This window comes from Puntigrus tetrazona, unplaced genomic scaffold (genome assembly GCF_018831695.1).
Source record: "Puntigrus tetrazona isolate hp1 unplaced genomic scaffold, ASM1883169v1 S000000497, whole genome shotgun sequence".
Lineage (NCBI taxonomy): Eukaryota > Metazoa > Chordata > Actinopteri > Cypriniformes > Cyprinidae > Puntigrus > Puntigrus tetrazona.
Genome location: NW_025048137.1, coordinates 107,463 through 122,008, shown reverse-complemented (window position 1 = coordinate 122,008; position 14,546 = coordinate 107,463).

Here is a 14,546-nt window from a genome sequence, read left to right as displayed (position 1 = left end):
TAAGTCCCCTTATCATACAACTGTATGACTGGTTTGAAGACCTAAAGAGTTCAAGCTCATTATGGAGTATCCAGATCCTGCGAGAGCTTGTTGGACTTCATCAACGACAATCCCAGCATAAATGAGACCACAGCACGACTCATCATGTGTCAGGCGGTGCGAGCAGTGCAGCACTGCATCAAGCGCGGTGTTTTTCACAATGACATTCATCCAGACAATTTCTTGTTGAGAAAACACACTTTGGAGCTCAAGCTAATAGACTTTGGCTGCGGTCAACTGTTTAGTAGCGATGGCTACGATGGCAGGCAGTATAGAGGTGAGCTGGCATTTTGTGTAGCACGGTGTGCAGACCAGCATTTAGTGACTTATTATTGATCGTGTGATACTTTAAGAATTGCTCCATGCTGAAAATGTCTTGCTTACAGGAGTAATGGATTACGTGCCGCCTGAACTCATCATCAGTGGCAGATTCCACGCCGTCTCTCTACAAGCGTCTGGGCTCTAGGAGTCTTGTTGTATGAGATGATGAAGCGCGTGTACTCCATTTTGCGATATAAAGGAAATCGTGGAAGCCGAAGTTAGGTTTGAAAACCCACATTTATCCAAAGGTGAGAGAACAGCACTGATCACACACACACACACACACACACACACACACACACACACACATACACACAGCTTCTGCACAGACAATGGTAGAGATGTCTTGTCTAGTAAAGCACAGACTTTAGTATTTACCAACTGATGTTAGAGGTTAGGATATGCGTTCAGAGATATACGTTTAGAATAAGTATAAATTCTTTTAACCTTAAATAAATCTCGTTTCAGAAGCTGATTTCATATATGCCAACCCAAATGTCACATGGTCACGACTAACCAGCTCTCTCCTAAAAAACAGAATGCCGTGATGTGATTGTCCAGTGCCTAGCCCGTGACCCTACTGAAAGGCCGACCTTGGAGCAGCTCTTGCAGCATGACTGGTTTAAAACTAAAAAATGAAGGGAGGATTGAGTCAGAGGGCTGAAACATCGGAGGTGAGACAGTGTAACAGTCATTTTCAATTCTGGATCTTACATGAGAAACTGCTGACTAAACTGCAGGTCACGATACGCTCAATCTCTAATTCTTACAAATATAAGCATTGTAATAGGCTAAAAAAAGAGCACACAAAAATAGCAATGACTTAGGATATTAATGACATAAAACTCTGTCCCGCTTGAACTGTAACAGGATGACGTCTCCAGGACTCTAAAGAACATTCTGGACTACGATCAGCAACACAGACATACTGGAGACTCAGTGGATGCAGAAACTTTCGTCATTTAGTTCATTTAGATAAAAAAAGAAAAAATAACACATGCCATGCTTGTTTTTATTGGTCTTATAAAGAGGATGTGTAAAATGTCTTCACATTATCATCGTCTACTTATTGTTATTTAATTAGTTTATTCTCTATGAGAGATTTAGGAGGTTGGTTCTGTGCTCCCAGTTAAAATCGGTTCTTCAAGAACAGAATTGTAGCTTTTCATAGCCTTTCGCACTTATTCGCTGCTCCTCTGCCCCACTTTCTTTCGGACAGGTCTTTGTGAATGTATCCTCTGACTGTGTTTCACGCGTGTATCTGGATTGCCTGATGAAGAGCAAGTTCAGACGGCTGGAGAAGAGATGGGGAAATGTTGGAGAAAGCATGAGAGGGGACGCTCTGAATTTTCACAACACTTTCAGTGAACTGGTAAAAAACATTTCTTAAAATGATTCTCATAAAAACAAAGGTTACAAAAGGGGATGTTCACAAACAGGCGTTTATGTTTTACAGCATGCCAGGAACGACCAAAGGAACCGTCTCCTTCGGAGATTTGGTGAAGTTTTGGTGTGCAGTGATGTAGAAGCACTGAAGATTACCTGTTGTGATTTGTTCAGAGATTTCCCTCAGGAGAGGTACTTAAATCAGCATTAGCATTAGTTTGGTTTTCTTCAGACAGTGCGGTGAAGTCTTCTTCTCTGTTTTTCAGTGATCAGTATGTATCCGGTCTGCTGCGCTGGAAGGGGATGTTATCAGAGCGACAGACGAGAGAAGTGCTGGATATGAGCCGGGAACTCGGACTCGGTCTAAAGCCTAGACGCTTCACCTGTCAGCCTCTGAAAGGACTTTTATGTTTTTTTGAAATAAATAACACCATGACAGTTTGAAGACGTTTTGTGAGATTCATTTCTGAACTTTATGCTGGTACATTAATCTTTTCATCAGACACTGCTTTTACCTTTTGATGTTACTTGGTCCTGATCGGAACACCAGAGAAAAATTCATTTCATTACATTTACATTTTTACTTTTAATATGATTCTGAATTGGACGATCAGGGTAAATTGTACTCGTTTCTTCTGGGAAACATTTAAGTATTTATGTAGCTTCTTAAGTGCTGGACCAAAATTTTATTTTCTAACATTCTCAAGTCAATCAAATGAAAGGTTAGAGGTGCGGAGAGAAGAATGTGGGAAGTGAGGTTTTGGGAAACTCTACTTTGCGCAGGCATGAGGTCCTCGATGGCCTGGCTTTTCTCTAGCCGTTTCTCCATCTTCATCTCTATCAGCAGTTTGACTGCATCCACCATCATAACACCCCTTACAATGAACCTTGGTTATGAAACATGTTTGATCCATATAATAGGGAGCAACCTTTGGCAAGCCAGCTCTCATTATCATTGGCCATGGGCTCGCTACCCAGTGAAGAACATAACTGAGCTATGAGTGTTTTACTAAACCTCACTCTATAGAACATCAACCTGCTTTGGATGGATTCCTGTGCACCTATTCGTGATCTTATTTACTCATATTTATCAAAATACTGGGAAAAAGGAGAACATCCATTTAAACCAGAAAGATTCCGTTTCTGCTGGAATATAATCCTTATTCCAATTCCATTTTTTAAACTTCTTGACAACTTGAAAATGGAAATAAGAATGTATCCTGGAGAATAATCACAGAGTTCAAGTCCTGATGAGTCCGTGCTTACTTACTGTTACAATAGTTAAGCGGTGTTATAAATAATTGCTAATACATGCTAATAAATGATAATATTAAAGGTCTTTATTTTTGTCTTTTTTAAGTATGTAATTATATATGTAAACAAAGGAAAAAGCTTTCCTTTGCAAATTAGCTCATATTTTGAAATATGACTATTTATTCAAGTCATTTTACTGTACAGTTACAGAGAAAATGGAAGGCAAAAAAACATTCTTGCACTTTATTATATTAAAACACACATAAAATTATTTCCCTTATCTCATTCTTTCACTTAGCACCTAGCAATATTTCTTTGTATTCAAACACTTATAAAAATGTTGCTTTATAGGTTAACTCATTCTTTTAAATGATCCATATTCAGAGTGGCCCTGACTATTACTGTAATTATTATATTCTAAGTCATTTTACTTTATAGTTTTGGAGAGTTTTGAAGTAGCCCAAAACAACTAAATGCGTCCTAGCACTTTTAGTGTGTCCCATTTTTTTCAGCACTCATAATACTACAAATTTAAAGGCATACTCAGCATACTCATACTCACTCCTACAGCATACATTTGGATTTCACTGTTAAAACTGTATTTTGATTTTGACACAATTTAACTTTTTTATAAAACACACACACACACACACACACACACACACACAGAAAGAATAAATACAAACGTTCAAGCAGTGTGGTTTCAATTAAACGTTTAAATAACGAACGTAAAATAAAAATAATAAAGCTTTCTTCTTATTGCGCTCTCTTGGTGTTCCATGTAATGTGGCATTTTTTTTCAGTTTGTTTTAAGAAATGCTAGCTCATGTAGTGTCCATCAGTGGCATGTGACACATTGCCAGACCTGATCAGTCCCAATTACAGTTTTGGGTATATCTACACATGTAGGATGATACCACTGTTTGTAATGTGCTGTTCTGCAAACACAGTACACTGTGCCTGAGCTTCACTCTTTCCAGTCTTTATGCTGATTGTGATGGTGTTTTTTGTTGATGAAGCATACAGCTGTGACCTCAGCCTGCCTTCATTAAACATGCTTCCTTATTGGATGACCCTTGCATAGAGCATACGCAAATGCTAGAGAAAACACACCACAATTGCTCGGAATGGATTGCTGCTGCACAGCTGGTTGAAGAACATAAAAATGTTCTGGCTTTGGCCTTACCATCCAGTACAGTGTCTGTAGTGTTCTTTGGTCCAGAGGGGCATTTTACTGTCATACACAGTAAGTTGATTTTCACCAATAAAAAAATTCTGTCATCCAGTGGTTTTCCCGAGTGTGCAAAATCTGCACACATTTATTTTGTAGAGATCCCACAACCCTAACCCTAACCCCTAACCCTAACCCTACCCTAACCTAACCTAACCTAACCCTAACCCTAACCCTAACCTAACCTAACCTAACCTAACCTAACCTAACCTAACCCTAACCTAACCTAACCTAACCTAACCTAACCCTAACCTAACCTAACCTAACCTAACCTAACCTAACTTCTAACCTTCCTAACCCTAACCCTAAACCTAACTCTAACTTCTTTAACCCTAACCTAACCTAACCTAACCTAACCTAACCTAATTCTTCTTCTAACTACCTAATTTTAACTTAAATTTAAACCTAACCTAACTAACCTAACCTAGCCTAACCTAACCTACTTAACCTAACCTAACCTTAATTTAATTTTAACTCCTAACCCTAACTCACCCTAACCTAATTCTAACTTAAGCCTAACCCTAACCTAACCTAACCCTAACCCCTAACCTAACCCTAACCCTAACCCCTTCTCCCTAACCCTAACCCTAACCCCTAACCCTAACCCTAACCCTAAACCCTAACCCTAACCCTAACCCTAACCCGTTCATCCAGTGGTTTTCCCGAGTGTGCAAAGTCTGCACACATTTATTTTGTAGAGATCCCACAATCCCTCCATCTGCCTAGGTGTTGCAAAACATAATGCAGACCCATATTGACTGCATCATCCCCTGACCTGTTTGCTCTGTAGGCAAACTGCAGGGGGTCCAGTAAAAGTCCTACAGATAACCCAAGACCAGTTTTTCAAATGATTTCTTGACCACAGACATTAGAGCCACAGGTCTGCAATCCAATTAAATCCAGTAATTTGGGGTTTCTTTGGGATGGGGATGATGGGATGGTGGCGCGTCTATGGCATGAAGGGACTACACAAAGCTCCAGTGATCTGTTGAAGATCTGTGTGAAGATGGGGGCCAGTTGGTCAGCACAGGTATTCAGTCACACCGTCTGGGCCCGGTGCCTTTCTTTTTTTGTTTTTTCTGAATACCTGGCACACGGTTGAAAGGCAGGTGTGGGGAGCGGGGACTGCAGTAGGTGAGAATGGTGTCTTTTCAGATCTGCAGTAAAACTCCAAAAAACTTTGCCACAGTGCTGGGGGATGGTGTGTTGTAGTTGTGATGTCTTTCAGACCTTTCCACACAGAAGCTGTGTCCCTTGAGGAGAACTGAGTCCGAAGCTGTTCGGAATAATTCCTCTTTGCCACTCCGATCTCCTTTTCCAGCGTGTATTTGGCCCATTTATACAAGACTCTGTCCCCATTCCTGCGAGTATCTTCTTTGACTTGATGGAGCTGACTGAATTTTGCAGCGAACCATGGTTTGTCGTTGTTATAAATGAAATAAGTCCTGGCAGAAAGGCACATGTCCTCACAGAAACTGATGTTGATATGATGTTACAGTCTCTGCAAGCTCGTTCAGATCTGTGGCAGCAGCTTCAAAAACAGTCCAACCAGTGAGGTTTAGCTGATTTCAGCTTCCGCCAGCTTCTGGTACGAGATGAACCAAGCAGTGATCAGAAAGTCTCAAGGCAGCTCGCATCCTTTATTACTGTGTAACAGTGATCCAGTATGATCCAACTGTCTCTGGTTGGACAAGTAACATGCTGTCTGAATTTTGGCAGTTCACGTGAAAGATTGGTTTTATTAAAGGCCCCCGAGAATGATTAAAACAGAGTCCAATGACTTAGGATACTAATGACATAAATCTCTGCCCAATACAGACAACTGGAATGTTGTTAATAATAACTATAAGTTAAATCATAGTGCTGAATTGAAAAGCCTATTAGTTTTCCAAGATATTTCATTGTCGTGGCTCTTTTCTCTGCTGATAAAAGCAGCATATGCTGGTTAGGTGTGTTTTAAACGGTACAAAAAACAGTACAAAAAGTTATAACATATAGATACAATTTTACCCCAAAAACACCCCCCCAAAAATCTTAAGACACAAAGGATGAATAGAGATTGTTGAATAGATATTGTTTTCATAGCTTTTACATTTATAGAGTTATTTATAGTTTCCATATGTTTGTCCAAATCAATTTTAAACAAAGAAAACAAAGGTTTAGAGCCAGTAAACTTTTGTTTATGAATATAAAATTTAGCCAACAGAAAACACAAGTTAATTATGTAATATTGTCCTGTATTTGTAAATGCATCTGTTCCATGAAACACTGCCTTAATTGAATCAACGAATCAACGTCTCGTGCGTGGCGGCAGGAAACCCCAAATATGGTTATGGCAAGTGGAATCGCAAAATAATTTTGCTACACCAGGTCTGCAAAACCATTCCCATATCCCAAACTATCCCAGTTAAGTTTTTTTTCTTGAGGTTTTCGCTTCCATTAGGAGATAAAAGCGCGTAACGTTACGACTTATTCGCGCGTCTTAACTGGCCCGAGTGTATTTTGCTATGAAGGTAAGGCCGCCATTTTACATTTACTTGAACGTCACCGTAACTATGGTTACAGGTGATATTCGCCTTAACAGGGGATTATGTCGTTTAATCTTTTCTACTGATTAAACTCGACAGTTTTAGTCAGTTTGCCATCCGTTTTTTAATATAGTCTCAAAAATTATTTGGTACATTCGCGCATATTCTAGCCCCTAGAGACTCGTATTTTAAAGGTAAACATTGCTTACGAAATGCGCGTCGGGCATTCGAATCATTCGAATCGTTCGAATCCATTATGCAAATTGCGATACATTTCTATGCGACAGATTTATGCGAAACGTTTTTGGAGTGGAGTGAACTCGCAAACACAGAGTCTCGTGTGAGTTAGTCTAGCTTCAGAGACATTTTCTCGTATCTCGCATCTTAAAGAAAAGTGTGCAGATATCGATTCTGAGCTACAGTGTGCAGACTTCTGAACTAAAGTGTACAGACCGTCGAATCTACACAAAGTTCAGAACTGCAGATACAGACATACAATGTCTACACCGGACAACACGTCCATCTCTAAGGAGAGGGTCATGGAGGCTCCTCCTGTAGAGGAGAGCTCAAAAGGTGAGTGTTACAATTAAGTTTTAACGCGCATCCCTCAAATTCAGTGGAAAAAGTGTTTTTAGTTGATGATGATGTCCTTGGGTCATATGTGTGGCTAATAGTGTTTTCTATCTGTTCCTCTTAGGGTCAGAAAAAGGTGACAGCAAGAGGAAGAAAAACCCAATTTCGTCTTTCTTTAAGAAAGTACGTAAGGCCGTGAAGCTTCCCTTCTGCTCCAAGAACACAGTGGACCATCTACTGCAGCTGGACCCACAGTTTGACAGCTCTGCACCGGACGTCAATTTGTCCATCTCTAAGGACAATGTGGAGAAACTGGAGCTGCTGAGCCTCAGCAGCCAGGATACACCTTGGCCAAGCTCTGCTGGCACGTTCATCGTTAAGAGAGGAACTGTGGCTCGCCTGGAAGGGGGGAGCGATGCCGCTTCATCCAATTCGGATAGCTGCCAAGAACAGTTTCACTTTACACTTCCAGGTGAAGTGCCTGTTGAGCCAGCTTGCCCAAAACCCAAGTCAGCATCCAGATTAGACGACTCTACACCTAACGTCGTCTCTGAGGACAGAATAGAGAGACTGAAAGTGGAATCTTCAGGTGAGAATAAAACTGCAAACAGGGACATTCATGTAGCTATAACCGTAAAAGTAAAAGTAAAAAAAAAAAAAAAAAAAAAAGTTCAGCCGTGTCTTTAATAGTTGTTGTCAAATTTGTTGGTCTTAGTTACAAAAGAACGGGGGAAGAGGAGAAGAATCCGCTCTTTCTTCAAAGGAGTGTGGAAGACTATGAAGCGGCCCTTCAGCTGCCAGAACAAAGTCGGGTCCTCAGACTGCGTCCCATCTACTGGTAAATCTGTGGTCATTATAACAAGATACATGTCATCGAAGTAATGAACTGTTTTCAAATAAGTTTATTTAAATATGTTAAGTGAAGTTAGTTTGCAGTTAGCCGTTGCTGTCGGCTGAAGATGTTTGTGCCTTAATTATTTTTCTATTTTAATATGGTTTATTGTCACAATTGATTTCTTTTATTTCAATTTGAACTAAAAGATGTATGCATGTAACTTTGTAAGTTATTCTAAAAATATTGTGTTATACTTCTTGAAGCATTTTATGCAACTTTAAGTTATCTAGCAAGCTTTTACAACTTTTAACACATTGTACAATATATTATTTAGCACAAAATATAATATGTTCTATGTGTTTTTACGTGTTTGTGTGTTGTTGTTTTTTTTTTCTAGAATCCTTTCACTCTCGCTATAAAGCAATAAGGATTATTGGAGAAGGAGGCTATGGCCAGGTGTATGAGGGAATCCGTATTTCTGATGGCAAAAAGGTAGACAAACATTTTGCTCTCACATTCAAACCTGAAGAAAGTGTGTTAAAAAAGTTAAAGGACCTGTAGTTTATTCTAGTTTTCAATTCTTCATGGTTAGGTTAAGGTTTGGTGTTAAATATGCTCAACTGTGTGTTTTTTTTTTTTTTTTGTAGGTTGCCATCAAATATATTGAAAAGTCTACAGAGGATCAGTATCTTCAAACTGTGAGCTGGCAAAACATAGGTTTTAAGTTGTTTAAGGTTTAAGTTGAGTTACCAAACTAACAGTTCGTTGCGTGTTTTCTGTAGGACCTGCATCCTGAACCTCTATTTAATGAAGTTGCACTGATGCTAATGATGAGGCAAGGAAAAATAAGTCCCCTTATCATACAACTGTATGACTGGTTTGAAGACCCTAAAGAGTTCAAGCTCATTATGGAGTATCCAGATCCCTGCGAGAGCTTGTTGGACTTCATCAACGACAATCCCAGCATAAATGAGACCACAGCACGACTCATCATGTGTCAGGCGGTGCGAGCAGTGCAGCACTGCATCAAGCGCGGTGTTTTTCACAATGACATTCATCCAGACAATTTCTTGTTGAGAAAACACACTTTGGAGCTCAAGCTAATAGACTTTGGCTGCGGTCAACTGTTTAGTAGCGATGGCTACGATGGCAGGCAGTATAGAGGTGAGCTGGCATTTTGTGTAACGGAGTGTGCAGACCAGCATTTAGTGACTTATTATTGATCGTGTGATACTTTAAGAATTGCTCCATGCTGAAAATGTCTTGCTTACAGGAGTAATGGATTACGTGCCGCCTGAACTCATCATCAGTGGCAGATTCCACGCCGTCTCTACAAACGTCTGGGCTCTAGGAGTCTTGTTGTATGAGATGATGAACGCGTGTACTCCATTTTGCGATATAAAGGAAATCGTGGAAGCCGAAGTTAGGTTTGAAAACCCACATTTATCCAAAGGTGAGAGAACAGCACTGATCACACACACACACACACACACACACACACACACACATACACACAGCTTCTGCACAGACAATGGTAGAGATGTCTTGTCTAGTAAAGCACAGACTTTAGTATTTACCAACTGATGTTAGAGGTTAGGATATGCGTTCAGAGATATACGTTTAGAATAAGTATAAATTCTTTTAACCTTAAATAAATCTCGTTTCAGAAGCTGATTTCATATATGCCAACCCAAATGTCACATGGTCACGACTAACCAGCTCTCTCCTAAAAAACAGAATGCCGTGATGTGATTGTCCAGTGCCTAGCCCGTGACCCTACTGAAAGGCCGACCTTGGAGCAGCTCTTGCAGCATGACTGGTTTAAAACTAAAAATGAAGGGAGGATTGAGTCAGAGGGCTGAAACATCGGAGGTGAGACAGTGTAACAGTCATTTTCAATTCTGGATCTTACATGAGAAACTGCTGACTAAACTGCAGGTCACGATACGCTCAATCTCTAATTCTTACAAATATAAGCATTGTAATAGGCTAAAAAGAGCACACAAAAATAGCAATGACTTAGGATATTAATGACATAAAACTCTGTCCCGCTTGAACTGTAACAGGATGACGTCTCCAGGACTCTAAAGAACATTCTGGACTACGATCAGCAACACAGACATACTGGAGACTCAGTGGATGCAGAAACTTTCGTCATTTAGTTCATTTAGATAAAAAAAGAAAAAATAACACATGCCATGCTTGTTTTTATTGGTCTTATAAAGAGGATGTGTAAAATGTCTTCACATTATCATCGTCTACTTATTGTTATTTAATTAGTTTATTCTCTATGAGAGATTTAGGAGGTTGGTTCTGTGCTCCCAGTTAAAATCGGTTCTTCAAGAACAGAATTGTAGCTTTTCATAGCCTTTCGCACTTATTCGCTGCTCCTCTGCCCCACTTTCTTTCGGACAGGTCTTTGTGAATGTATCCTCTGACTGTGTTTCACGCGTGTATCTGGATTGCCTGATGAAGAGCAAGTTCAGACGGCTGGAGAAGAGATGGGGAAATGTTGGAGAAAGCATGAGAGGGGACGCTCTGAATTTTCACAACACTTTCAGTGAACTGGTAAAAAACATTTCTTAAAATGATTCTCATAAAAACAAAGGTTACAAAGGGGATGTTCACAAACAGGCGTTTATGTTTTACAGCATGCCAGGAACGACCAAAGGAACCGTCTCCTTCGGAGATTTGGTGAAGTTTTGGTGTGCAGTGATGTAGAAGCACTGAAGATTACCTGTTGTGATTTGTTCAGAGATTCCCTCAGGAGAGGTACTTAAATCAGCATTAGCATTAGTTTGGTTTTCTTCAGACAGTGCGGTGAAGTCTTCTTCTCTGTTTTTCAGTGATCAGTATGTATCCGGTCTGCTGCGCTGGAAGGGGATGTTATCAGAGCGACAGACGAGAGAAGTGCTGGATATGAGCCGGGAACTCGGACGGTCTAAAGCCTAGACGCTTCACCTGTCAGCCTCTGAAAGGACTTTTATGTTTTTTTGAAATAAATAACACCATGACAGTTTGAAGACGTTTTGTGAGATTCATTTCTGAACTTTATGCTGGTACATTAATCTTTTCATCAGACACTGCTTTTACCTTTTGATGTTACTTGGTCCTGATCGGAACACCAGAGAAAAATTCATTTCATTACATTTACATTTTTACTTTTAATATGATTCTGAATTGGACGATCAGGGTAAATTGTACTCGTTTCTTCTGGGAAACATTTAAGTATTTATGTAGCTTCTTAAGTGCTGGACCAAAATTTTATTTTCTAACATTCTCAAGTCAATCAAATGAAAGGTTAGAGGTGCGGAGAGAAGAATGTGGGAAGTGAGGTTTTGGGAACTCTACTTTTGCGCAGGCATGAGGTCCTCGATGGCCTGGCTTTTCTCTAGCCGTTTCTCCATCTTCATCTCTATCAGCAGTTTGACTGCATCCACCATCATAACACCCCTTACAATGAACCTTGGTTATGAAACATGTTTGATCCATATAATAGGGAGCAACCTTTGGCAAGCCAGCTCTCATTATCATTGGCCATGGGCTCGCTACCCAGTGAAGAACATAACTGAGCTATGAGTGTTTTACTAAACCTCACTCTATAGAACATCAACCTGCTTTGGATGGATTCCTGTGCACCTATTCGTGATCTTATTTACTCATATTTATCAAAATACTGGGAAAAAGGAGAACATCCATTTAAACCAGAAAGATTCCGTTTCTGCTGGAATATAATCCTTATTCCAATTCCATTTTTAAACTTCTTGACAACTTGAAAATGGAAATAAGAATGTATCCTGGAGAATAATCACAGAGTTCAAGTCCTGATGAGTCCGTGCTTACTTACTGTTACAATAGTTAAGCGGTGTTATAAATAATTGCTAATACATGCTAATAAATGATAATATTAAAGGTCTTTATTTTTGTCTTTTTAAGTATGTAATTATATATGTAAACAAAGGAAAAAGCTTTCCTTTGCAAATTAGCTCATATTTTGAAATATGACTATTTATTCAAGTCATTTTACTGTACAGTTACAGAGAAAATGGAAGGCAAAAAAACATTCTTGCACTTTATTATATTAAAACACACATAAAATTATTTCCCTTATCTCATTCTTTCACTTAGCACCTAGCAATATTTCTTTGTATTCAAACACTTATAAAAATGTTGCTTTATAGGTTAACTCATTCTTTTAAATGATCCATATTCAGAGTGGCCCTGACTATTACTGTAATTATTATATTCTAAGTCATTTTACTTTATAGTTTTGGAGAGTTTTGAAGTCGCTTCAAAACAACTAAATGCGTCCTAGCACTTTTAGTGTGTCCCATTTTTTTCAGCACTCATAATACTACAAATTTAAAGGCATACTCAGCATACTCATACTCACTCCTACAGCATACATTTGGATTTCACTGTTAAAACTGTATTTTGATTTTGACACAATTTAACTTTTTTATAAAACACACACACACACAGAAAGAATAAATACAAACGTTCAAGCAGTGTGGTTTCAATTAAACGTTTAAATAACGAACGTAAAATAAAAATAATAAAGCTTTCTTCTTATTGCGCTCTCTTGGTGTTCCATGTAATGTGGCATTTTTTTTCAGTTTGTTTTAAGAAATGCTAGCTCATGTAGTGTCCATCAGTGGCATGTGACACATTGCCAGACCTGATCAGTCCCAATTACAGTTTTGGGTATATCTACACATGTAGGATGATACCACTGTTTGTAATGTGCTGTTCTGCAAACACAGTACACTGCGCCTGAGCTTCACTCTTTCCAGTCTTTATGCTGATTGTGATGGTGTTTTTTGTTGATGAAGCATACAGCTGTGACCTCAGCCTGCCTTCATTAAACATGCTTCCTTATTGGATGACCCTTGCATAGAGCATACGCAAATGCTAGAGAAAACACACCACAATTGCTCGGAATGGATTGCTGCTGCACAGCTGGTTGAAGAACATAAAAATGTTCTGGCTTTGGCCTTACCATCCAGTACAGTGTCTGTAGTGTTCTTTGGTCCAGAGGGGCATTTTACTGTCATACACAGTAAGTTGATTTTCACCAATAAAAAAATTCTGTCATCCAGTGGTTTTCCCGAGTGTGCAAAATCTGCACACATTTATTTTTGTAGAGATCCCACAACCCTAACCCTAACCCCTAACCCTAACCCTAACCTAACCTAACCTAACCCTAACCCTAACCTAACCTAACCTAACCTAACCCTAACCCTAACCCTAACCTAACCCTAACCTAACCTAACCTAACCTAACTAACCCCTAACCCTAACCTAACCTAACTAACTTTAACCCTAACCCCTAACCTAACCCCTAACCTTAACCTAACCCTAACCTAACCTAACCTAACCTAATTTAAACCTAACCTAACCTTCTTTAACCTAACTCTAACCCTAACCCTAACTAACCTAACCTAACACTAACCTAACCCTAACCTAACCCTAACCTAACCCTAACCCTAAAACCTAACCTAACCTTAACCTAATTTTAATTTTTAACCCTAACCCCTAACCCTAACCTAACCTAACCCTAACCCTAACCCTAACCTAACCCTAACCCTAACCTAACCCTAACCTAACCCTAACCCTAACCTAAACCCTAACCCTAACCCTAACCTACCCTAACCCTAACCCTAAACCTAACCCTAACCCTAACCTAACCTAACCTAACCTAACCTAACCTAACCTCTAACCTCTAACCCTAACCTAACCCAACCCAACCCTAACCCTAACCCTAACCCTAACCTAACCCTAACCTAACCTAACCCTAAGCCTAACTCAACCCTAACCCTAACCTAACCCTAAACCCTAACCCTAACCCTAACCCTAACCCTAACCCTAACCCAACCCTAACCCTAACAACACAGGTTGCATCAAAGCACTGTACAGTATAAGGTAGAAGAATACAATGACAGGGATGTATAATGACGAGAGTGAACATTTTGTTATTAATTGCAGAGACGGTCTCTGTAATCAATTCAACGATAATCACTAGAAGTTAAGTGTCCCCAACAAAACAAGTCAGAGATGACAGCGGCAAGGAAACAAAACCCCATCCATACAGAATGGAAAAAAATAAAACCTTGGGAGAAACCAGACTCAGTTGGGGTCAATTCTCCTCTCTCTCTGATGAACATAATCTCTGGGTGCTGATCCACCATCTAGTCTGGATACAAACTGTGAAAGTAGACTGAGAAATAGACAGGACTAATATTAGTGTAGATGCCATTCTTTTTACGATGTCACAAGTACATCGTATTTTAGGAGTAGTGTTCCCGGTTCCAGCAAATCTAAGTAATGCAGCCTAAAAATCCTTTAACGGATTTAAATAATAAAAAGTGTGTTGATGTGTT